At 42.2% G+C, this 23,784-nt stretch overlaps 1 protein-coding gene across 2 annotated transcripts in view; it reads left to right on the top strand.

Annotated features, from left to right (window-relative positions):
* RPS6KA2 (ribosomal protein S6 kinase A2) overlaps window positions 1-23,784 on the top strand; it is a 446,243-nt gene that overhangs the window by 168,198 nt on the left and 254,261 nt on the right. The window lies entirely within an intron of this gene.

The raw sequence follows: 23,784 nt of genomic DNA, 5'->3' as shown, positions 1-23,784 counted from the left end.
CCACCAACTGCTGTTGGCAGGGCCGGCACCAGCGCAGGAAGCAGGTGCTTGGGGTGACCAATGAGAAGGGGCAGCACATCCGGATCTTTGGCGGGTCCCGCAATCCCTCTCGGAGCGAAGGACCCACTGCCAAATTGCTGCCGAAGAATGAAGCGGCATGGTTGAGCTGCCGCCAAAGTACCGCCGATTGCAGCTGTTTGGGTTTTGTTTTTGTTTTTGTTTTTTTTTCCTTTGCCGCTTGGGGCGGCAAAGCTGGAGCCGGCCCTGGCCATTGGGTTCCAGCTCAGGGCCCTTAAGCTAGGCAAGCCAAATCAGCATTTGACTCCAGCCATGCCCTGCGCTCCTTCCTACTTCCCCCTGGTTTCTGTAGGCTCTTGAGCTTGCTGGTCCAGTTGTCCCTTCCTAGGGTACTATGTCCTGAGTGGCTTTTCAGCAGCTTGCTGGCCACCTTCAGCCTACTCACTCCTCTGACAGCCACCTCTACTTTCCAGTCCTTTGGCAGCCTCCCTGCAGCTGGGAGGATAAATCAGCATTGGCTGGCAGTACCCGTATTAACTCTTCAGTTGCTGGGACAGCATGGGGTACATACATCCCAAGACTGATACCAATATGCTATACAATTTTAAACTGTAGACTACATCTACAGTAGACTCACTTAAATTCATTCTGGTTCTAGAGATATTACCAGTTTTAGCCATACTCCCCATCTGAAGTATAAGGAATATCTCAACCTTCACCAGGCTTAAAACCCAAATGACATTTTTAAATGTTCCCGCTCTCAATGTGAACCTATTGATAAAGAGGCTGCACATGTCTCACTACTCTTAAGAGTGTCTATAGTTAATCAATATCTTACCTGGTAGCCCTACTGAACTTTCCATGCTCCCTGTCCCTCTGATAGGAAGAAACTCTTGAAAAGCACCTCAGATTCCTTGAATAATGAACAAGAAAAAAAATGTTAAAACTGAGAAATCTTTGAATGAGGGATCAGCTTTCTAATAACTTCTCAGTATTCATATTATTCAGGTGTTGCATTTGGCAATCACACTTTGCTTTTCACTGAAGGTCTTTGGATAGACACCATGGGTGCCATTTTTCAAAGGCATAAATCTCACCTAAGTACTAAATCCTCCTTTGTCTGCTATAGCACCAAGCACTCTGCAACTGCTTAACAAATTAATAACATTCCTAATAAAATTTAAACACATGAATAATTAACTGCTGGGCTTCAATACCGAGGAGTCAATATAACTTTTGTCTGTTTAAGTATTAGGACCTACTTCTCATTCACAATGGTCCCTTTACTTTCCTTTGGCAGTGTAAAGGGGGCTTAAAATCCATGTCAATTAGTTATGGCCATTTTACACTACCAGAACAGAGTAAAGGGGCCTTACTGTAAATGAGAATCAGGACCTCTATCTTTAGTGTTAAAGTCTTTTTAAGTATGATGCAAATACATTAGCTGATGTGTGTGGATAAAATAAAATGAGGATTCTGCATACAGCAGATCGAAAAAAGAAATGGGCACATGGATTTAGGAAGATCAAACTTTAGGCAGAGTGAAGATAGAATGAGAAACCAAATTGAAATGTCACATCATGGAAAATATATTGTGTACTGTTTTCATTGTTATGAATAATATTAATAGCCAAGTATTGTAATTCAGGATTTAGTTATGGTAGAACATAACTGCACACTTTTAGAAAAGGATGCTGATACATTTATTATAGTGCTAGATAAATTGTCTGTTATATGTACATCTCTAGACACTGAAACTAAATACAATTTAAATTTGTTATTCAAAGGGAATGTATTGAGTTAGTGAGGATAAGAAATCCATAATATACAGGAGGTGATGTGATAACCAGTCAATAGATACGCCTGGCTACAAAGTGGAGGTATTGACTAATTTCCCTTCCTCCTTCTTGAGTGTATTAATGGGTTTAAAAAATGTCAGTCACAGCCAGCCAACCAAAAGTGAGAGGACTATTAGAGAGGCACAAAAACAGGGCTTGCTTACACACAAGTTGTATCACTTTAACTTCACCAGTATAATTAAAGCAGTACAAGACCACCACTGTAGGTGCAATTATATCAGTATAAAGGTGCTTATGCTGGTATAGCTTTTCCAATGCAGGAAGGGCACCTTTGAATTAGTATAACTGTGTCCAAACTAGGGGTTGTACCCGGCATAACTATCAATTAAAATAAATCATACACCTAAATGAAATAGTTATACTGGTACAAAATCTGTGGGTATGCAGGCCTCAGAATAGGTATTCCAGGGGTCTTCCCTAAAAAAAAAAATTGACCTGTAAGATACAATTTCCTGCTTTTAAAATATTTTAAAAACTGTATAAAGCAAGAAGTAGTCCTTGAGCTGGTATTTCTTTGGGATTCTCTACTAGAGGGCAAATAACTCTGGAAGTGGATGGAAATTAGTTGTTGATTGGTATATTTGCATATTCAAAATATCCCTGAAAATTAAGTGTCCAGCTTTCTCATCAGAGTTGCCTCTTTATCTCAGCCTCCTTGCTTAATGCTCAGCATATGTACATGCCACATCCTGCCTTCTACTAGCTAGTGGCAGCATCAGCCAGAACCACTGCCTTTTCCTCCTGCCCCTGCAGGTTCACCCCTCCTTTCCTGTTTTACTTACTTACACACACACGCACGCTACTCCCAAACAAAATGACTGACTTTGACTTCAGAAAAACACCTTAAAGACTAACAGATTTATTTGGGTATAAGCTTTCGTGGGTAAAAACCCACTTCTTCAGATGCATGGAGTGAAAGTTAGTCTCTACATAAAAGGATAAATGGACACAAATCAGACATCAGGAGTGGTACCATAGAAGAACACTTAAATCTCCCTGGACGCTCAATAACAGATTTAAAAGTAGCCATACTTCAACCAAAAAAACTTCAAAAACAGACTTCAAAGAGAAACTGCTGAGCTACAATTCATTTGCAAACTTAACACCATCAATTTGGGCTTGAATAGGGACTGGGAGTGGCTGGCTCACTACAGAAGCAAGTTTTCCCTCTCTTGGTATTGACACCTCCTCATCAATTATTGGGAGTGGACCACATCCACCCTGACTGAATTGGCCTTCAGCATTGGTTCTCCACTTGTAAGGTAACTCGCTTCTCTTCATGTGCCAATATATATTTATGCCCATATCTCTAATTTATACTTGATTGTTTTTGAAATAGTGCAACAGATTGAGGGGGTAATGGGCCACTGGAGGGAAAAAATTTTTTGGGGGGGGTGGAGATTGTGTGGGAAAAGATTGAAAGACCCTGTTTTGCACTGTTCCACATTATTCAGGGGAGACACCAGGTGTTAGCCTGGAGCCAACTTGTCTAGATTTGGCAACAGGGGCCATTTTAGTGTTAGCACTTATTATCCTGCATAGCTGCCTTTCCTGTTTTTTATAAACACCAGACCCTAATGTTCCCAGGCTTTGTAAAGTATCTCCTACTAGTGAGGGAGCTGTGAGGTTCTGAAACGCTTTCCAGTACCATTACACAGTGGGATCTGATGGTGCTCAGAAGTTTGCAGGACTCAGTCTTAAATTGATTTTCATTCTGAATTAGTCTGTAACGGTTTAAATCCTAGTGGCTTCTAGTTTTGCTAGTTCAGCCACAAGTTGTTTCAGGAAATAATGAGATTATTGCATTTGCAGGGCTCAATTCAGCAAACATATATGTGAGTGATTTTCCTCATGTGCATAAGAGTTCTTAGGATCAAATATGTAGATATGAAAGAGCACAATGTGCACTTGTTTTTCTCAACGGTAAATTGCTGCAAGTTTTTTTAGTCACCAGTTCTAAGCCCTTTATTTATTAAAGAAAGGACATATTTTTGTGTTCTGACTTGTAGATGTGTTCAATTTTATTTTCTTATTTTTGTTTTGTTTAAAATGTCAGTTTTCACAAAAGAAAATTGAGATAAAAGCTTCATTAGGTTATACAACAGAAATCAGTGGCATACATAGTTCAAACTGAATGCCCCTGATGCTATATGTCCTATTGATGGTTTTCTTCTGAGACATCGGAAGTGAAACAGAGCAGAATAAAATCAATAGAGAAGCCGTGATGCTTCATCAGTGATTAATATGAGGTTTACTGTCATGAATGCCTTTTCAATAGAAACTACAAATGGCTGAGCTGCACAGTAGGTTATGAGAACTGTGGCATAGGGAAGAGATGACAGTGTTTATTTCTAATTGACTTTCTGTGTTGGTGCTAATTCATGCTAGGATCTGTAGTCTAATCAAAATGAGACGGAGAACACTTGAGGCTGGTTGAATTAATTATATTACCTATTGATTAGAAGTACAGCGGTCACTAGAGATAAACTTGTGGTATTTGTGTTTTTTCACATTCTAAGCTGATTTAATAGAGAGAAATAATGTACCACAATTAAACAGCAAGGCGTGTGCATGGAGATTTGCTGACCATATTGTTTTCATGTGTAGTGGGGGCTGGGAAGGTTTATTGTGATGCTGAATGCAAAAAACATTTCTGTAGCCTGCCTGCAGTCATTCATCTTCTATACTCTCTTTTATGTCTAGGTGGGAAGGCCCTTAAGTATGGTCCCCATTTTTATAAAGAGTTGAGTTGCTAAGAGCTCTCGCCTCCCATTGATTTAAGTGGGAGGTGAGAGTGTTAACATCTCAGACAATAGTGGCATTTGTGAGGGCTGAGCCTGATAGTTATCACATGCCAAGATGTCAGTGGTACCCCCAAAATACTGAAAACCATTTAAGATGGAAATTCCAACCCCAGATGGAGGGAATTTTTAAATGAGATTGTTGTTGGCCCTAAATTCCTCAGCAACATTGCTTTAACTGAAAGCTTTGGATACATGGAGAACTTTTTTTTAGTGGGGTGGTAAGTCTGCTTTCAATGCAGTCATGCCAGCACGAAGTAAATGCACTGATAAATCAGGCCCAACACAATATTGCTATTTGGCCCCATTGCTAGTACCCTCTCTTACTCACATCGACTTGCACAGTACCACACTTCACAAGCTGATTTTATTTCAGTTGGACTACTCATGAAGCAAGGCAGGGTTTCTGGATCTTTTTCCTTCTGACACCCCCCCACCCTCTGCAACATACTATAAGAACTCCACGGCCCACCTGTGCCACAACAAGTGGTTCTCTGCATATAAAAACCAGGGCTAGCGTTAGGGGGTCGCAAACAGGGAAATTGCCTGGGGTTAGATGCCACAGGGGACCCCACAAAGCTAAGTTGCTCAGGCTTCGGCTTCAACCCCATGTGTTGAGGCTTGGGGCCCCAGGCTTCAGCACTGTGCAGCGTGGCTTTGGCTTTCTGCCCTGAGCCCTGGTGAGTCTAACACCAGCCCAGCTTGGTGGACCTCTGAAACCTGCTCACGGTCCCCCAGGGGGCCCCAGACCCCTGGTTGAGAACTGCTGAAATAAGGTATCTACTTAGCATTGACCAAAGAGGGTATAGAAGGACCCATTGATAGCATAGTGCCAGGGGCAGCTCCAGGCACCAGCTCACCAAGCGTGTGCCTGGGGAGGCAAGCCGTGGGGGGCGGCCTGCCAGTCTCCATGAGGGTGGCAGTCAGGCTACCTTTGGCAGCATGCCTGCGGGAGGTCCACCAGTCCCGTGGTTTCGGTGGCAATTCGGTGGCAGGTACGCCAAAGGTGAGGGACCGGCGGACCTCCCGCAGGCATGCCGCTGAATCCACGTTACCAGCAGACTTCCCGCAAGCATGCCGCCGAAAGCCGCCTGACTGCCGTGCTTGGGGCGGCAAAATACATAGAGCCACCCCTGCATAGTGCTATTAGTGCAGATTAGATAGCATCAGATTCTGCTCTCACGTACACCAATTTAATTCCATTGACTTCAGCAGAGTTTCTGCAGGTTGATGCTAGTGGAAGGGAAAGCAGAATCAGCCACTCGGAATTGTTTTGAAGATACACTGACATTCTAATCCTTAACAGTACCATGCAAATGGCCAAAGTGTAGCAGCTGTGGGAGTATGTTGGTACAATTAGTTCTTTTCAGACCAGTAATAAAAAGCCATGTACCTTTTAATGAGGATCCTACATCATGAGCATTTTATTTCAATTATTAAGATTGAAACCAGAAATTTTAACGTGTCTCTTTATTCTGGACTTGGCTTTCTTTCCCTCTGCCTCATTATTGTTTAGCCTGGGCATCTGCCTACTTTCACTGATGCTGCTGGACAATGAGTGCAAATTCTCAGTGTGTCTGTCAGTGAGCAAAGATTTCTGATAATTGAAGGTTCTTTTACATCATACGTTTTTCACAAAAAGTAAGACTGAGCAAGGGGAGGGGCTTAATGTCAATGGGATTCTGAATCCTAAGTGCCTAAATTCCTTTTGAAAATTAGATTTAACCTCTTAAATCAGTTAAGTGTTGCAACACCAAGCATGGCAACACTTAAATACCTTTAAAAAATCTGGGCCCCAGTGACTTTTACATTTTCCTAAGGCTCTTTTCTATTTGATCTTTTCTTAATAGAGAAAGCAAGACAACAATAGTCTAATTGACAGCATAACAATAACTTACCCTGATGATTGAGAAAATGGTGATGATTCTGATGTTTATTAAGGCTCTAGTGTCCTTAGTATAAGAGCTTGAGAAAAGGTGAATAAAGAATACTGCTATGGTGAGAAGTACTGACAACTGCTTGGATCACAAATCTCTTTGAGGTTGGGTGTGACCATATCCTTTAATTAACATAACTTTGAGGGTGAACTCAGAAGCCCCCTCTAAAGTAAAAGGGTGTTATGAACTTGCCCAGGGGTTTGGCCTGAGTGGGTGGAGGGGTTAGGGTTGAGTTTGGTTTTTAGTGGGGGCTGGGTGTGAGGGAAGGGAAGTTTTGCCGCTGCAAACAGCTCCTTGTCAGCAGAAGTGCTCTCCTGTCGACAACGCAATTCCCGCTTGTTGGGGGTGGAAGTATTTTGTCAGCAAAAGTGCTGACAAACAGCGTTTATGCTGCCTGACTTTTAGTGACACGGCTGTTTTGCTAAAAGCGGTGTAGTGTAGACAAAGCCTCAGACTACCCATGTGCACTTCTTCCCCAAATAAGTTTAATGAGACTACTCAGATGCTTAACACTGCGCAAGTATGTGTTTGCAAGAGCGGGGCCTAAATAAGCAGCTTATAGGCTAAATGTTTGTTTTTCTCCTTCGCAGTTAATTTAGTTCTAGACATAAATCTGCAAATGATATACTTGTACTTATTCCAGCAGTATATGGGGAAAATCATAGTTCTCTGACAATTAGAACATTACTGCCTTTCTAGTTATTAATTATAATGTTGCTTTTGGCCTGAGCGGTTAGCCAGTTTTCTGGTGGGTTGGTTGTTAGGAAAAGAAATTGATGATGGAGTCAGGCATTTCTTTGATTCAGTCCCGTTTCTTTACAAAGAATGTACACAAAGTCCTGTTTCTCTGAGCGAGCATGCACACAGCATCAAACAATACCTAGTCCCCTCCATTTGCATTCAGCCCTCAGTAAAACCCCTCCACCCCGTATAACTTAGTTTCTGATTGGCCTAGCACATGGCCTCTATTGGTGGTTTTATCACTTAGGCTTTTTTACTCCAAAGAGGAGCTTATCTGTTTCTTACATTTACCCTAAAGGAAAGGCAGCTGTGCTCGCCAGCTTCAACAAGGTTTCACCTAACCTCTGTCACAACCATATAAAGCCCAGCAAAACTTTTTATTCCCAGATTACCAAAGGGAGTTCTAAGATGAGCTCATAGCACGCATAGATGTATTTCCAGATGCTGGTAGCAAAAAGTATCTTCTCATGGCTTATGTCATTCTATAAATTTACTCACATGGTTCATGGTGTGGAAGAACGAATGCATCTTCATGTGAGGTTTCAGAACTTGACAGTCCAGTTAGGAAATTTGAAATGTTGAAGTTTGCCCAAATTCAGTTTTAGAAACAGAGCTATGTTCTAAGCTAGTGTAAATTGGAGCATTTTTATTGGCTTCAGTGGAGCAAAGCTGACTTACACCAACAATCTGGCTGTGAGTATAATGCATATGCAGTAGATGTGGTAGAGGGTTGAAAGCATCTAGCAAAATGGTATGAGAGGAGTGCCACTGCACACGTGCAGTCTAATGGGGTATTCATTAAGCAGAGGTTGTTCATAAATAGGGCCCTTCATTTTCGTTTTTTATTTTATTTAATTTTTCCTGGAAATGTATTGGTGTTTATTACTACAAAAACAGGTGAAAATGGGTGCAAAAAATATTTTTTCTGGCTAAGTATGAGGGTTTATTTTGGTGGATGGAAGGATGGGTGGGGGGAGTATTCAGTAGGTCAGGGTAGGCAACCTATGGCATGCGAGCCAAAGGCGGCATGCGAGCTGATTTTCAGTAGCACTCACACTACCCGGGTCCTGGCTGCCGGTTTGGGCGGCTCTGCATTTTAATTTAGCTTCTTAAATATTTTAAAAACCTTATTTACTTTACATACAATAGTTTAGTTATATATTATAGACTTATAAAAAGAGACCTTCTAAAAATGTTAAAATGTATTACTGGCACGCGAAACCTTACATTAGAGTGAATAAATGAAGACTCGGCACAGCACTTCTGAAAGGTTGCTGACCCCTGCAGTAGATTAATGCTTAGAGAAATGGAATTCAATGCGGTTTGCTGCAGAACTAAAACAGAACTCATAACACAATGCCGCCTCTGAGTTTAAGAAAACAACAATATATCTCTGATCCCCAAATAAAACTTTTAATTTGAATAAACAGTTTACTGTTGTAGACTTAGAACTATTAGCCTATAAATATTTACATTTAATAATTGGCCCACACCATTTGCAGTGCATACACTCATCTTCATCATTTTTTCCTGTTTTTGTTTTTTGAAAACTTTCAAAATCTTCCTTGTGTTCTGAAATGTATTTGGCTACGTATTTTCATTTTCTTCTCATTTTTGTGTGTCAGATCTTTAAACCATTAGCTGCTAACAGCTTTAAAAGTGTATGTGGTGGGTGTGAGATTCATCAGTGTGTTTGGATGCGCATGCGGGCCTGTTTGTTGTGTTTATCTTCTAGACTAATATAGCCTTACTTCAATAGACAGCTTTGCATATACACAGACTAGTGTATATTATCATCACACATATATTTCATGCAATGTTTTGTATTTTCCTAATGAAACAAGTTTTATATATATATATATATATATATATGTGAATGATACAAACCTAGGGTGAAAATAGGGAAAAATATAATACTTTTCTGTAAAATCCAAGGTTTTTCTTTTGATAAAAATTGATTTAGACTCAAAAATAAGGGGCTTATTCATAAATAAGAAGCAGGAAGGATATTTGAAGGAGAGACATGGTCTGTTGATTGAGGACTGAACGTATATCGAACAGGAGTACTTGTGGCACCTTAGAGACTAACAAATTTATTTGAGCATAAACTTTCGTGGGCTACAGCCCACTTCATAGGATGCATGCAAGCTTATGCTCTAATAAATTTTAGTCTCTATGGTGCCACAAGAACTCCTGTTCTTTTTGCGGATACAGACTGACACGGCTGCTACTCTGAACGTATATCGCCACTGTAGCTGGGAGGTGTGATTCTCAGCATGGGTTGACAAATTAGTGCAAGCTCAACTCGACCTAGTGTGCTAAAAAAAAAAGCAATGTAGATGCTGCAACACTGGCGGTGGCTTGGGGTAGCTGCCCAAGCTCAGACCCAGGGACTGAGTAGACTAGTATGGACGTACACTGGGAGTCAGATACTCTGAGTTCTGTTAGTTCTGCAATAAACTGCTGAGACCTTGAGCAAATGACTTCACCTTTCTTTGCCTATTTTCCCACATAAAATGGCAATAACATCCTCCTGTAGATCATTGTCATTAGTGCTTTGAGTTCCTCTGATCGAAGGCATTAAAAAAGTATGAAGTACAGAGCTCTAAATCCGGAAGAAATACAAGGCAAACTCAATTTTTTTTATGCTTCAATGTTTGCTACACTGAGGGCTTTAAAAAAGTACCTTTCCTTTTAATTAAATGGAAGGTTTCATTACTCGTAAGCAGATAAGGGCTTGGTATGAAAATACCGGTACTATTCAGAACTATCAAATCAATTCCAAGCCATCTGTGCATCATCTCTAATTAATAAGGTTCTCTGTTACAAGGTTGTCTGAACAATAACAGGCTATTCTTTGTATCTGTTTGAGCTGCAGTCTATTAGTTTTTTTCATCTCATGTATTTATTTTTTAATATTATGGAAGAGATGTTCATGATTTTTCTGTGCCAACAAACCCAAACAAGCAGAGTTGCTGTTATAAGGAGAAGTTTTTAAAATCTGCTTCCAACGTGTGGAGGTGTTTGTCCGCAGGGTCTTTGCTTGTAATCGATGTACACAAAAGCTGCCATTGTGTTTCTGTGCATTCTGGAAGTGTGAACGTAAGACCTAGTGGGATGTAAATTTCCAGCAGTGAGGGTACTGTCAAAGTAAAATGGTTTTCTGGGGGAAAGGAGTGGGGGGGGGGGGGGAGAATGAGTAAGGACAAATCAATTTTGTTTAGATTACTATCAAATGTTTGCAGGCTGCCTACAAGGAAGAAATATAGAATGGCTTCATTTCTTCCTGGAAGATGATGAACTGAGGTTGGTAGAGGAGATGACGGGAGTAGAGGAAAAATAAATATGTATTTTTTCACACACAGAATTTGTAAGGTGTGACTCTGAGCTAATAGCAAATTGTCAGCTATCCAGTACCTATTAACATTAACCAATTGTTTCAAAGCTATTCATAGCCCGTTGGAAGTGAATTAACCACAGTCAGGGTTTGACAGCTACAAAAATAATGCATTGTGTGCCTGTTGATTTAGGGATTACAGAGGCAATGAAAACAGAAATGGAAGAGTATTGTGAGGCTGAGGAATACATCCCTGTTGTGGCTAAACAAAAAGGGCCTGATCCAGCTAGATGGGGAGCACTTCATGTAAAACCTCAACTCCCAATTAAGTTACTGGAGGAGGAGGATGCTGTGCACCTGAAGTGACTCACTTGGCAAATTGCAGAATCAGGCCAACATATTGTGTCTGTGTGTTGCAGTGATACACATTAGGGTACATTTACCAATCTTCTCATGTGCTGAAGGGAACTTGGGGGATCCTCTGAGGGGGGGGGAAAGAAGATTTGGGAGCCATGACTAGCTCGATGGAGGTGTCTGCCTACTGTACAGCAGAAGTTTAACAAGTAAATAGAATGCTTGAAGAAAGAAATAATTATAACTATGATGTTACAGGGAAGAATAGTAAATCTTGATCTGAAGTATATTGTTTCATGTGGGCATCATCTTGAGATAGCTCTACAGTGGGAAATGAAAAGGTCCAGGGAAGAGTAATGAAAATGGTTAGCGGTAGGGCAGCATTTACTTAAGATACTGTAAAGCTAAGATTATTTAGTTTGGAAAGAGGAAGAGGTAAAGGGACTTGAACGATATCTTCAGAATTACAAAGGGCACACACAACAGTTCAGTCATGCCTTTATAACCTGTCCAATCAGAGAAAATCAGAGAGTCTCATGAAAATTAAAGGGCACTAAATTTGAAGCCTCTAAAAGAAAATATCTTAATGTGGTTTATAACCATGCTGTAGAATTCACTGTCACAGGAGGTCATTGAGAGACATGTATTGTGGCTGGAATTAATATAGGGCAAAGTAATTTTATGACACAACTCTTTAGTTATAGTTATATGCCAAAATAAGGATAAATAAAATATTATGCTTCTGGGTGTAAACTGATTGCATATGGGCGTCAACGAGAGACCTACAACCTTGCTCCACCCAATGTATATCACACAGTTGGCTAGGTTTACTGGGGTTTTATTTTATTTTTTGGCTTTCTTCTGATACTGTACTTATTGGCCAATGAAGGAGGCTGGATACAGAACTGGAAGGAACAATAGTATTATCTTTATGGCAAATCCAATGTAACCTTGAGGACTATGTTAATAATATCAGTGTGTTAGTCTGGATCTGTAAAAAGCAACAAAGAGTCCTGTGGCACCTTAAAGACTAACAGATGTATTGGAGCATAAGCTTTCATGGGTGAATACCCACTTCGTCATGCGTCTGACGAAGTGGGTATTCACCCACAAGTTTATGCTCCAATAGATCTGTTAGTCTTTAAGGTGCCACAGGACTCTTTGTTGCTTTTTATGTTAATAGGGACGCAGGTGCAGATTCCACATTCTTATTTCTTATCATGAATCCATTTAAAAAAAAAGGCTACCAGCCATAATTTCTAGCTCAGGGACAGCTGCATAGTGGCTGTCTGCATATGGTGACAGTTACATATTGCTTCTGTGCATTTGTAGACTTGCTGAATTGCATTATATCCTGTGCAGCATATTTCAAAACCTGCTGAATTGTGAATATTGAGAAACATGGCAGAGCTGGAGCATGATTCAGTGCTCTAAGGACTTCTCAGACTATAGTCAAAGAGTAGACCTTGAGAAGTCAATATAAAAGTTGATGGTAGTAGTACTGTGTACTGCAAACACGATCTAATGTACTATGGAATTAAGTCCTGACACTCCAATGGCTGGAAGTTGAGGCTAGACAAATTCAGACTGGAAATAAAGTGTACATTTTTCCAGTGAGGGTAATTAGCTATTGGAACCATTTACCAAGGGTTGTGGTTGATTCTTGATTACTGGCAATTTTTAAATCAGGACTGGATTTTTTTTTCCTAAGGCTACATCTACACCAGGGGTCGGCAACCTACAGCACGTGAGCCGATTTTGAGTGGCACGCAGCTCCCTGCCGCGGTCCTGGCCTCCAGCCCCACTCAGCCCCCCCCTCACCCACCGCTCTCCCCTGCAGGGGCAGGAGGCAGAAACTTGGTTCTGTGGCAGCCAAGCTTCTCCCCTCCCCCGCTTCTTCCCACTGCGTGGTGCTTTCCTACCCCGCCTCCTCTCTGTCCCTGCGCCGATCAGCTGATGGCCCTAGCGAGGGGGAGGAGGAAGAGCAGCAGCATGCACACAGCTTGGTAGGGGAGGCAGAGACGGAGCCTGGGGGAAGGGGGTGGAACAAGGCATATCCCTTCCAGCTCCCTGCCAGGAGCCGCTCAGGGCAGGGTGCTGGGAGCACCCCAACGAGCCGAGCACCCCACCCCTCTGCCCTGCATCCCCACCCCAACACATGCTCTGCACCCCCACACACTCAGCCCTCTGCCCTGCACCCCCACACACTCAGCCCTATTCCTCTGTCCTGAACCCCCCACACCCCAACACACACCCAGTCTTCTGCCCTGCACCCCCTCCCCCAGCCCTCTGCCCTGACCCCTGAAACACCCACCCCCAGGTCTGGGGTCCCAGCCGCAGGCCCTGATCAGCCTGCTGCTGGCCTAGGTGAACAGAACCCCATGCTGGCAGCAAGCTGAGCAGGCTGGTGGCGTAAGATCAGCATTTTAATTTAATTTTAAATGACACTTCTTAAACATTTTGAAAACCTTATTTACTTTACATACAATAGTTTAGTTATATAATACAGGCTTATAGAAAGAGACCTTCTAAAAACGTTAAAATGTATTCCCGGCACGCAAAACCTTAAATTATAGTGACTAAATGAAGACTCGGCACACTACTTCTGAAAGGTTGCCTACCCCGATCTACACTATATACCACTGGCGGCGGCACGCAGTGCAAGTGTAGCTACACACCACAGGGAAAAGCAGGCTGCATCCATTCTCTCACTTCATTATTGCATGGTGTCATCTCAGGGCAAAGCTAAGGTTGTTTGGCAGCCACAACTGCAGAGAGATGCTAGACTTCTGCCTTAAGTTCAGGATCTGAGATGGGAATTCAAATGTTTCAAATAGGTTTCAATGTTTCAAAAAATGTTTCAAAAATGTTCCTATCTCCCTTCAGCAAAGGAATACAAGCTGGGAGACTATCTGGTGACCATCATGAAGTACACAAAGAGCCTCCTTACCAGCAGTAATCCTTGCTTTCTCAATGTATTGTCTCAGCAGAGCCACTCTGACCTTCACTGTACTTTGAACCCACCCGCTGAGAGGAAGGATGTTCCAGTGGTTAAGGCACTAGCCTTGGACTTGGGAGACCTCCGTTAAAGTCCCTGTTTTGCCACAGACTTCTTGTGTGATCTTGGGCAAGATACTTAGGCTCTCCGTGCCTCAGTTTCTCATCTGTAAAATGAAGGTGATGATCCTTTCCTACCTCACAGATGATGTGAGGATTTAATATGTAAAAGATTGTGAGGCACTCAGATCCTATAGTAATAGGAGCCATATCAGTCCCTAAGATAGATGGATAGAAATGAGGGATAGTTAGAGGAGGAGTGTTATTTATACCTGAGGTCTATGAAATATTAGGCTCAAAGGTGTGTGGCCCAACTGTTGAGAACATTCATGGCTAGGCAGGTGACTCCTACAGTGAATCTGTGTAACCAATACATTCAGAGAACAAGCGTTACTGCTGCTAAGTAACCCCTTTTTCTTATGTTTTCCATCTGGTAGAATAGCAAACTCTATCATTGCCCTTCCTCTCCCCTGGTCTCCTCCATGGTTTAGGGTGTAGGATATTAGGGTATGTTTACAAAAGTGAGTTGAAAGAGAAGCATGGGAAAGGTCTTCAGGTCAAACTTCCAATGTGTGTGGTAGTGCTGGAGGCTTTTTTTATAATCAATTCTTCTGAAGGCTTGAATATCTCTCTCCCCATATTTTCTAACTACTTCTCAAAATAGTTCCATACCTGTTGAGTAGTTTGCTCTGGAATGAGCATTAAAAAAACCTGTATGGGTCACACCATATAACTAAATCAACCTGAGAAATAAAACATCCCTTTGTCCTGAGGCATGAAAGAGATGAGGGCTAATTAAAAATGCCTTAAAGCTGTAAAAGGCTTTCTGACAGAGGTCTCCTCCCAGCAGGGAACCTTGGATCTAATGACCATTAGCAATATGAAATTAGCATAGTAAGGCCAGGTCTATGCTAAAAAGTTAGGTTGACCCAGCTCTGTCGCTCAGGGATGTGAAAAATCCACACCCTTGAGTAGCAGAGTTAAGTCAATCTAACCACGGTGTAGCTAGCGCTATGTCAATTGAAGAATTCTCCCATCAAACTAACTACAGCCTCACGGGGAGGTGGATTTAGCACAGCAACAGGAAACTCACCCCCACTCCTGTAGCAAGTGTCTGCACTGAAGCACTAGCTGTAGCTGTTCCTCGGTAGCAAGTCAAATGTAGACAGGGCCTCAGTAATGAGCAAATACAGATAACTATTCTCAACTCTGTTAAAAAATTATCAGATTCCAAAACTCATGAGACTGGCTTTAAAATCTTTTTTTTTTTTTCAAATAAAAGTGTTTGTATTTACCTTCTGGTTTTTGAGAGTTCATTCTTCACATTTTCAAGTCCTTCTCCCCGCCCCACCAAGAGGGCTAGAAACATACTTTTTAAAAGAATGTAAGGTGAGGTTCCCATGTAATCACTTACATCCAAAAGCTGGGGGAGGGTGGGTCGGTCTCTTGGTCTCAAGAGAGATCAGAGTTTTATGTATATAAAAAACTCTGACAAATATTAAGAGAGAGAAATCACTAAGGTCCCAAGCCTGCAAGCACATGCACACCATTTTTTTTTAATTGAGATGTATCAGAATGCAGAATAACTTTACAAAGAAAGTGCTACAAGCTCCATTGCTTAGAACATGGAAAACTAGCCCGAACGCCATCAAACGCACTGTAGGAAAAAATCATGTATTGGCATAAAATTCTGTGATCATCTCTACAAACTGTGGGCCTAGTTCTGCAATGAACTCCTTATGAGTGGACTCCTGCACAAATGGGAAGCCCAGCTGATTTCAGTAGGACTCTCTGAAGGCTCAGGGGTCTGTCTGTGTGGAGCTCATTGCAGTACTGGGGCCTGAGTCAATTACATGACCACACATGCTCATGAGATCTTAAAATGTAGCTACATGAGACACCTTTTAAAGACTGAATCATAAAGTGTTAAACATTATTTCTGTCAGATGAGGTTAAGCTTTTTAATGATTGTTCTACCTCTATCACTTCCACTCTTTTTTATAAATAAGACTAGAGATTGGGGCATTTTTTAAATGTACAGTTGATGTACCATACTAGAATAGGTATAGTAAATAGTAGTTTTGTCAGAACCCTAGCAGGCCACAGTATTTTGGTTAGAGAACTGCCCTGAGTTAAATTTCACAACAGAACTTTTATGAAGCAGGTAAATGCTGTGATAGCAATACCCTTGTTTTTGCAGTAGAAATAGTTCTAATGTTTATCTCTGTGGGCTACTAATCAGTAAACTATGAGCCTAACACAGCTGTGTTTGGAGAGTGTTATTAATTTTGCTATACATAGTAATGCTAGCCTGAGATTAATCAATATACATTCAAAGTACTGTATTGGAAAAGTAAAACAGTGTTTTTCACCAATGCAGCAAATAGGATTGATATTTGGTTATACTGATTAATCTGTATTTTTATATTGTAAGGCAAAGGTTTTGAGAGCAATGAACGGCAGCTTTTTGCTTGGCTATACATTTAATAACCTTATCGGAAATATTTGCCATTTCTACGGTAGGGATTAGAACAGTGTTTTAGATCTAATGTGAAAATGGCTCGGCAGCTGCTAAAGCATGTGGGCCAAATTCTGTTGTAAACTACAGCTGTGTGACTCCTTTGAAGTCAGTGGAGTTTCATTCAGGGTTGTAAATCCTTCCCCGGTTGTACTTGGGGACCCAACTCAGGGCTTGTTTACACTTAAAAGGCTCCAGCAGCACAGCTCTCCCATTGGTGTAAGTAATCCACCTCCTTGAGAGGTGGTAGCTAAATCAACATGGGGACTTAGGTTAGCTTAACACTGCTCTGGGGTGTGGATTTTTCACACCCCAGACCAATTTAGTTAAACCCAACCTAATTTTCTAGTGTAGACCAGGCCTCAGTACGGGAATATTTGATCCACGCTCAGTCAATGCAAGCATGCTGGCAACTCAGCTCCAGAGTTCCAGGAGGGACTGCCACCTCTTGGTGCATTCCTGTCCTCTCTTCACAAGGGGAGAGCCAGGTCAGTGCCTCTTCTGTCAGCTGCTGGCTCCTGCACTCCATCTTAACCCACTGTAAACTGTCCTGCTGCTAGGCCCTGGTCTACACTACAAAATTAAGGTGGTTTAACTATGTTGGTGAAGGATGTGAAAAATCCACTCTCCTGAGCAGCATAGTTAAGTCAACCTATGTCCCCATGTAGACAGTGCTAGGTTGATGGAAGAATTCTTCTTTTGACCTAGCTACCGCCTTTTGGGGGAGGTGGCAGAATCCCTCACGTCAGCACAGGTAGCGTCTATGCTGAAGTGCTACAGTGGCCCAGCTGCACCGCTGTAGTGTTTTTAAGTATAGAGAAGCCCTACGTAGCAGCAGCTGGAAGGAGAGGAGGCTGCTGCTTGGCCTGAAGTCTGCTACTTTGAATCAGTGATTCCTCTCCCCCAATACCCTTGGCTTAACACAGAGTGGGGGTGCTAGTGAAGGAGAGACGGGATCATGTGGAGGTGGTTTCCCCTCTCTCCACCCCAAGAAGAATGCAGGCGGAAAGGGAATCTGAGGTAAGACAGGTTCTTCTGCAGTCTTGGGAATAAGTGAAAGTCTCGGCTTTCATTTTTTAAAAATACTATGGGCTACTCCTGCCCCTTTAGCTGGGTTGCAGGAGGCTGGGAGAATGGGAATTGAAACCATGTTTTTGTGGTGTGTGGTGCTGCCTCTCACTAGCCATACTAGTAGCAGAAGCTACTGTGTTAGGGCTTGGAGTGCCTGCTATTTGTGAAGATGTACAGCTGCAATATATTTGCAGCTTCTGTAAATCAGACCCAAGCCACATTGCTATGACCCTGTCAACACTGGGAAAGGAGCTGTTTGAAAGCTATGTTAAAGTATGGTTTCAGCACAGCTCCCACTGAATCATGTTCTGCATGATTTGGCTGGCTGGGGAAAATGAGCTCAAACCATGTCAGCTGTGTTCAAAATGTACATTGGAACTCATCTAATATTTGAACATGGCTGTACTGCAGCTATCCAAAATGTGCTAACAAGCAGTTTGTCAAGAATTGCACTGTAAGAGTGTCAACAATGCAAGAGGTAGTAACTGCTTTCCATGAAAGAGTCCAATATTTCCAAAAGTTTTGGAAGTCTTCACAAAATAGAACCCAACTGTACCTCCTGAAATGTCTGTATAAGTTAAGATGTTTAAGCCTTTAAAGGCTTAAACATCTTCTGCATCCTACTCCCCCGCTAGTCCTTTCCATGTGCCTGAGGTGTGCCCTGCACATAGGAAAGGCTGGTGTAGATCTTCATCATATATTTTCTCCCCTTCCTTACATGCTTTGAGCGGTGACACATTTAACATTTGAGGTCTCATCTTTGGCATCTGATTTAGCACCCATAAAAAAGAATGGGGCAGTTCACACCTCAGACACTATTTCAGACTCTACACTCTCTGACAGACATGAGGTCATATTTTGAAAGTTGTCTTTGCAGTGTTGCAGCTAGAGACTAACCAAAATGAAAACTAAGATCCTGGAGAATTTATTTGTTCCTTAATATGATTAACAGTATATTCTTGGAACATTAGTGTGATTGATTATTATTTGAATTTCTATAGGAATTCCCTTGTTACCAGAATTTCTTATACAAACCTTTCCTTGGGTTGAGTTGGTAACCTACTTCATAGTGGTCATGTCACTTGTCTTAAATCTCTGAAATATGGACCCAGTTCTTTTCTGTGGCATCTCTGTGGAAAAGAGCAATAGCAGTCCCCACCAACCTCCCAGTGGATAGATATTCTAGTCTGTGCTATTCCACAAAATAAACAATAAGATTGCATGTCAAACATCAAAGAAAAATATCAAATCACAATACATGGAAGTATTCTTATACTGGAACAAAATGGTCACACTTCAGTGGTTGTATTTTGGCTCAGTTGTACACTATTTGTAAAGTACTTTATGATCTCAGGACACCTGTATTCTGAATGTAGCATGTATTCACCATTCATGAAAAAGGTAGCTTCTATAGGATCCTGCCCTGGTTTGCAACAAAAGATTTCAAAGTCAGGTTACTGACAGTGTAATTAATTTAAGACGTGTGTTAGCATGTTGCGCTCTCTTAGACAGGTGGTACTGCGTTTAGATCATATGGTTCTCTTTATAAAAAATCCTGTTCTACAACTTCATGATTGGGAGCATCCATTTTATATGTTGCTCTAAAAAGGCAGCAGAAGTTAAAATATTTAATTACATCCTCCAACATATGCTTAGAAGTATTTAAAACATACATTAAACATTATAGGTTTAGAACTTTACAGCAGAATTAATTGTATATTGTTATTGTTAGTTGACGAGAAACAGACAACACAAAGCACTAATTTGGTATTGCACATACGAGAAATGGAGTCTTGTTTCCTATACTTTTATGCTTGTGTTTAAAAAAAAGAAAGAAATGTAGTTGGTGTTACATTGCTAGATCTATTGATGCCACAAATGAAATTATTAGGTTACTTAGGAATTTGAAAGAATGTACTTAATTAAATGAAAAATGTCAAAGGCTACCAGTGACTTAATATGATGAGTTGTCAGTTCTTTGCCCGTTATGTAGGCATTAGATTAATCAGACATCTGGTTATTGTACGGTCTGCTCTAAGCTCCTTACAACCAATTTCACATACTTGTTGGATGACTGCATAGACATACACCATATGTTGAAATCCCCCTAGGTATTTGTTGAAGCATTATGTTCACTCATCTCATAAGTGGACAGGAATAAGTCCGCAAATAGAAGGCTGTGTACAACCCACAGCTTGATGGTTTGAGTGAAATGAGTCATGCTACAATTCAGAGGGAAAGGTCATTTATACAGCTGGACTCATGCAAGGCTATGAGAAAGGATCATATAAAATGGTGAACTCACCAAAATTATAATGGGTTTAGGTTCTGTTAAGAGGAAACAGTCCTAAACTTGAATAGATGGTATTCACATAGCTTTGCCTCACGCTCTTGCCACTGTCCTCCCTGCCCTGGGGTCCACCCAAACTTTTCTTAAATGGAGGGGTTTTTTGGAGCCCTAAAGCCTATCCCCATTCCTCCTACATTGTCCTCTATGGGATGAGGGGCTCCATAGTTCTTCCCTAGGTCTTCTGGATGTCTGTCAGATAAGGGCTACTTCTCCCTAATCCAGACAGTGCCACCTGTGCACACACCACTGCCTCCAGGGAGAGATCAGCACATAGCGTAACGATGATGTACATATAGCAAGGAGTTCTGATAATGTCATGGTAGCCATGAAAACTAACACTGAACTGTATCTAATGTCATCAGAACCCTGAGATATGTATGTCGCCTTATTCATTTTGTTTGTTGTTTACTGCTCCTTTTCCTGTTTCATTATGGTATTATGAAGTGCATAGATGCCCTGTTTGTAGTAATTACAAGTAAAATGAACTGAAGGTGATTTTAAAATTGGTTTTACTTCATGTGCCTTAAGACGGTTCCTATTTTGCCTGAAACAGCTGACACCACCATGAACCTTTTCCAGATCTTGAATGGGATCCACACAATTGTTTTTTGAGGTTTGAAATGTTTTTTGGTAACATTTTTTCCCAGTGTAAACTCTGTTTTCATAGGCCTTTCTGAAAGACACAGCATTTGTTATGACATATCAAACCTTTTTTTTTTTTTTGCTCCATTTTTCTCTGCAGTATCCCATTTCAGGAATAGAGAATGCTGGGTGTTGTCTGGAATTGGTTAGTAGTATCACCGTGGCTGGAAGCAGGGCTTTCTTTATGTAGCCCAAAAAGGGATGTGACAGCTGCATTAATAAAAGAAATCCAGGCCCAAGTTTTCAGAAGTTATTTTAGAATTTTTTAGTATTTCAGTTCTGGGAGCCCAACTCTGTTCACCTTGGGCCTGATTCTCAGTAGGAGTTAGGTGCTTTTAAAAATCCTAATAGGTGCATATCTGCATTTTAGGTGCCTAAATATCTTTGAAAATCTGGTCCTGAATGCATTAATCTTTGAAGTATTTCCCTCACGACACCCTTGAGGGGTAGGGAAGTGTTAGCTCCAATTTACATATGGGAAACTGAGGCACAGAGGCTAAGTGACTTGCCCAAAGTCAGAGGAAGTCTGTGGTGCAGCAGGGTCTTGAACCCAAGTCTACCAAGTCCCAGGCTAATGCCCTAATCAATGGGCTGTCCTTTCTACCTGTTCCCCTCCCCCATATTTTGATTTTTTTTAAGGTGGTAGAAGCTCTCAAACTTTTGTCTCCTCAACATAAAAATTGTCCATGCCCATTCTTCATTGCCTTCTGTTGATAGCTGAAGGAGTAATATTGACTCCACATCTCTTGAACCTGTCAAAGTGTAATGGCTATTTGGTATTTATCTTCCTGTATTACCAAAAAAGTTTTTGGGTGAAGTGTTCCAAATCCACATACCAGTCACCCATTTAGGTATAATTAAGGTTATGATTTAGTCAGAGGTCACTGAATCTGTGACTTCCAGAGGTCTTAGTGACTTCAGCCTGTGGCAGTTGGGAGCTGCAGGGTCCCCTGCCACCCGCAGGGTCCTGGGATAGGGAGCTCCACCACCCATGGCAGCTCCCAGCCACCGCAGGTGGCGGAGGACCCCTGGAGCTGGGGGTGGCAGGGATACCCTGTAGCTCCTAGCTGCTGCAGGTGGCAGGGACCCCTGCAGATCCCAGCTGTGGGCAGCAGGGGACCCTGGAGCTCAGGCACCCAACCTACAGTGGGGGCGCCTGGAGCTCCCGGCCACCCTGCAGCTGCCCCACTGTGGGTGGTGTGGGGACCCATAGAGCCCTATTTTGTCAGTGATTTTTACTAAAAATATCTGACAGGTCACAGCTTCTGTGAATTTTTCTTTAATGCCTGTGACCTGTCCAAGGAGTCTGGTGGCACCTTAAAGACTAACCGATTTAAGCTTTCATGGGTAAAAAACCCCACTTCTTCAGATGCATGGAGAGCATTCCATGCATCTGAAGTAGGTTTTTTTTACCCACAAAAGTTTATGCCCAAATAAATCTGTTAGCCTTTAAGGTGCCACTGGACGCCTCATTTTTTTTTGTGGCTACAGACTAACACGTCTACCCCACTGATATGTGACCTGTTCGTGACTTTTACTAAACATCCCTGACAAAATCTTAGCCTTGGGTATAATGTCTTCCTCTCAGGCATACCAAGAGGGATTTACATATTGCTGGTTCTCTAGTACATACATTCCTTCATGGCATTGCCAGTTTCCTGGGTTAGGTTTTGTTTTTGTAACCAAACCTAGTAAATATGAAACAAGTACCCCCCACCTCTTGTACAGTAGCTGCTCTGAGTCAAGTGGATATTCGTGAACATCTGGGCTCAGACTATTGGTGAGTCAGCTGCCAAATAGCATCCATGTCTGCGAAGAATAATTCCACCTCAGTATAAGAAGACAGTATCCATTACTATTGATTATCCAAAAACAAGCAAACAAAATTTGCATCCTATGTCAGCCTTCATGGAGCATGCTGGGGCAGAGGCCGAAGTGGGGTTGGGGGAAAAAATTCCTACTTGAGCCTAAGGAAAATTCAAGTAGAAGCTGGGAAGCAATGTTAGCCAAGCAAGTGAAAGGCCCAGTGACAAAAGTAAAGGCTTTAGCTGACACTGTCCTCACTGGAGAGCTTTCAACGCAGGCTGTTAGACTAGCTACCCTCCATGCTAAAAATAATCCCCAGCAAGCTGACATTGATATGGACAATTTATGCTATCATTTATTAATGGGGTGTGTGACGGGTGGACTAGACCCAGATGCCTCCTGCTGGAAGCCTCAGGGTCCTACCACACTTGTCCTAGGAAAGGAGCAGTGGAACTAAGTCCTTCAAGTGCCCCTGAGAGGCTGCACAGGAAGCAGCCAATCAGGAGGAAGCTGCAAGGGGTTGGCCAATCAGAGGGTTGCAGGCTAGTATAAAAAGCTGCAGTGCAGACCAGAGGCAGTTCCTTGTTGGAGCCAGTGGAGTGCAGATGTTGGTCCTGGCTGGACAAAGGGAACTGCAGCACCATGGACAGCTCAGTGCTGCCAGGGACTCGGGGAGCAAGAAAGAGCTCCTGCCTGGCTCCTGGGCCTGCACATAGAAGAGCCATGAGGTGAGAGTGAAGCTTTCATGAAGGCTAGGGCCACATGGGAAGTGGCCCAGGGAACTGAAAATAGTTTAGTTAAAGAGACACAGCAGCATGTGACTGCTATTCTTAGGGTCCCTGGGCTGGGGCCTGAAATAGTGGGTGGGTGTGGGTTCCCCCCCATAGGTCAACTGAACAGCAATAAACCCCCAGAAGGGGATCTGAACTGCTTAGTGGCCCAGTTGGAAAGCTGGAGGGTGAAACCATTGCCCCCAGGAAGGAAGCCCTGGGGGTACAGCCCAATACCAGGGTTGGGACTATTTAAAGACTACAGACACCTCTGATCAGAAGGGGTCAATTGACAGGTGGGTGTCACACCATTACAGGGAGTCAGTGGATGAGAAAGCACATATGATAGAGGGAGCAGTAGTAATGAATGCCACAGTCCTTTCATAGTAGCACTCCCCAGACCTGAAGATCAAACACTATCTTTTGAAAGAACTAAAATGTCTTATTACATATACAGACAAATCTAACTCCCTTGTCTTGTCCTGCCACTACTGTTTCTGCTTTAGTCCCAGTTCTCTCTGTT

The sequence above is a fragment of the Chrysemys picta genome, chromosome 3 (genome assembly GCF_011386835.1).
Source record: "Chrysemys picta bellii isolate R12L10 chromosome 3, ASM1138683v2, whole genome shotgun sequence".
NCBI classification, from domain to species: domain Eukaryota; kingdom Metazoa; phylum Chordata; order Testudines; family Emydidae; genus Chrysemys; species Chrysemys picta.
Note: the sequence above shows the minus strand (reverse complement) of the source record. Positions and strands in the feature narration are given on the sequence as shown.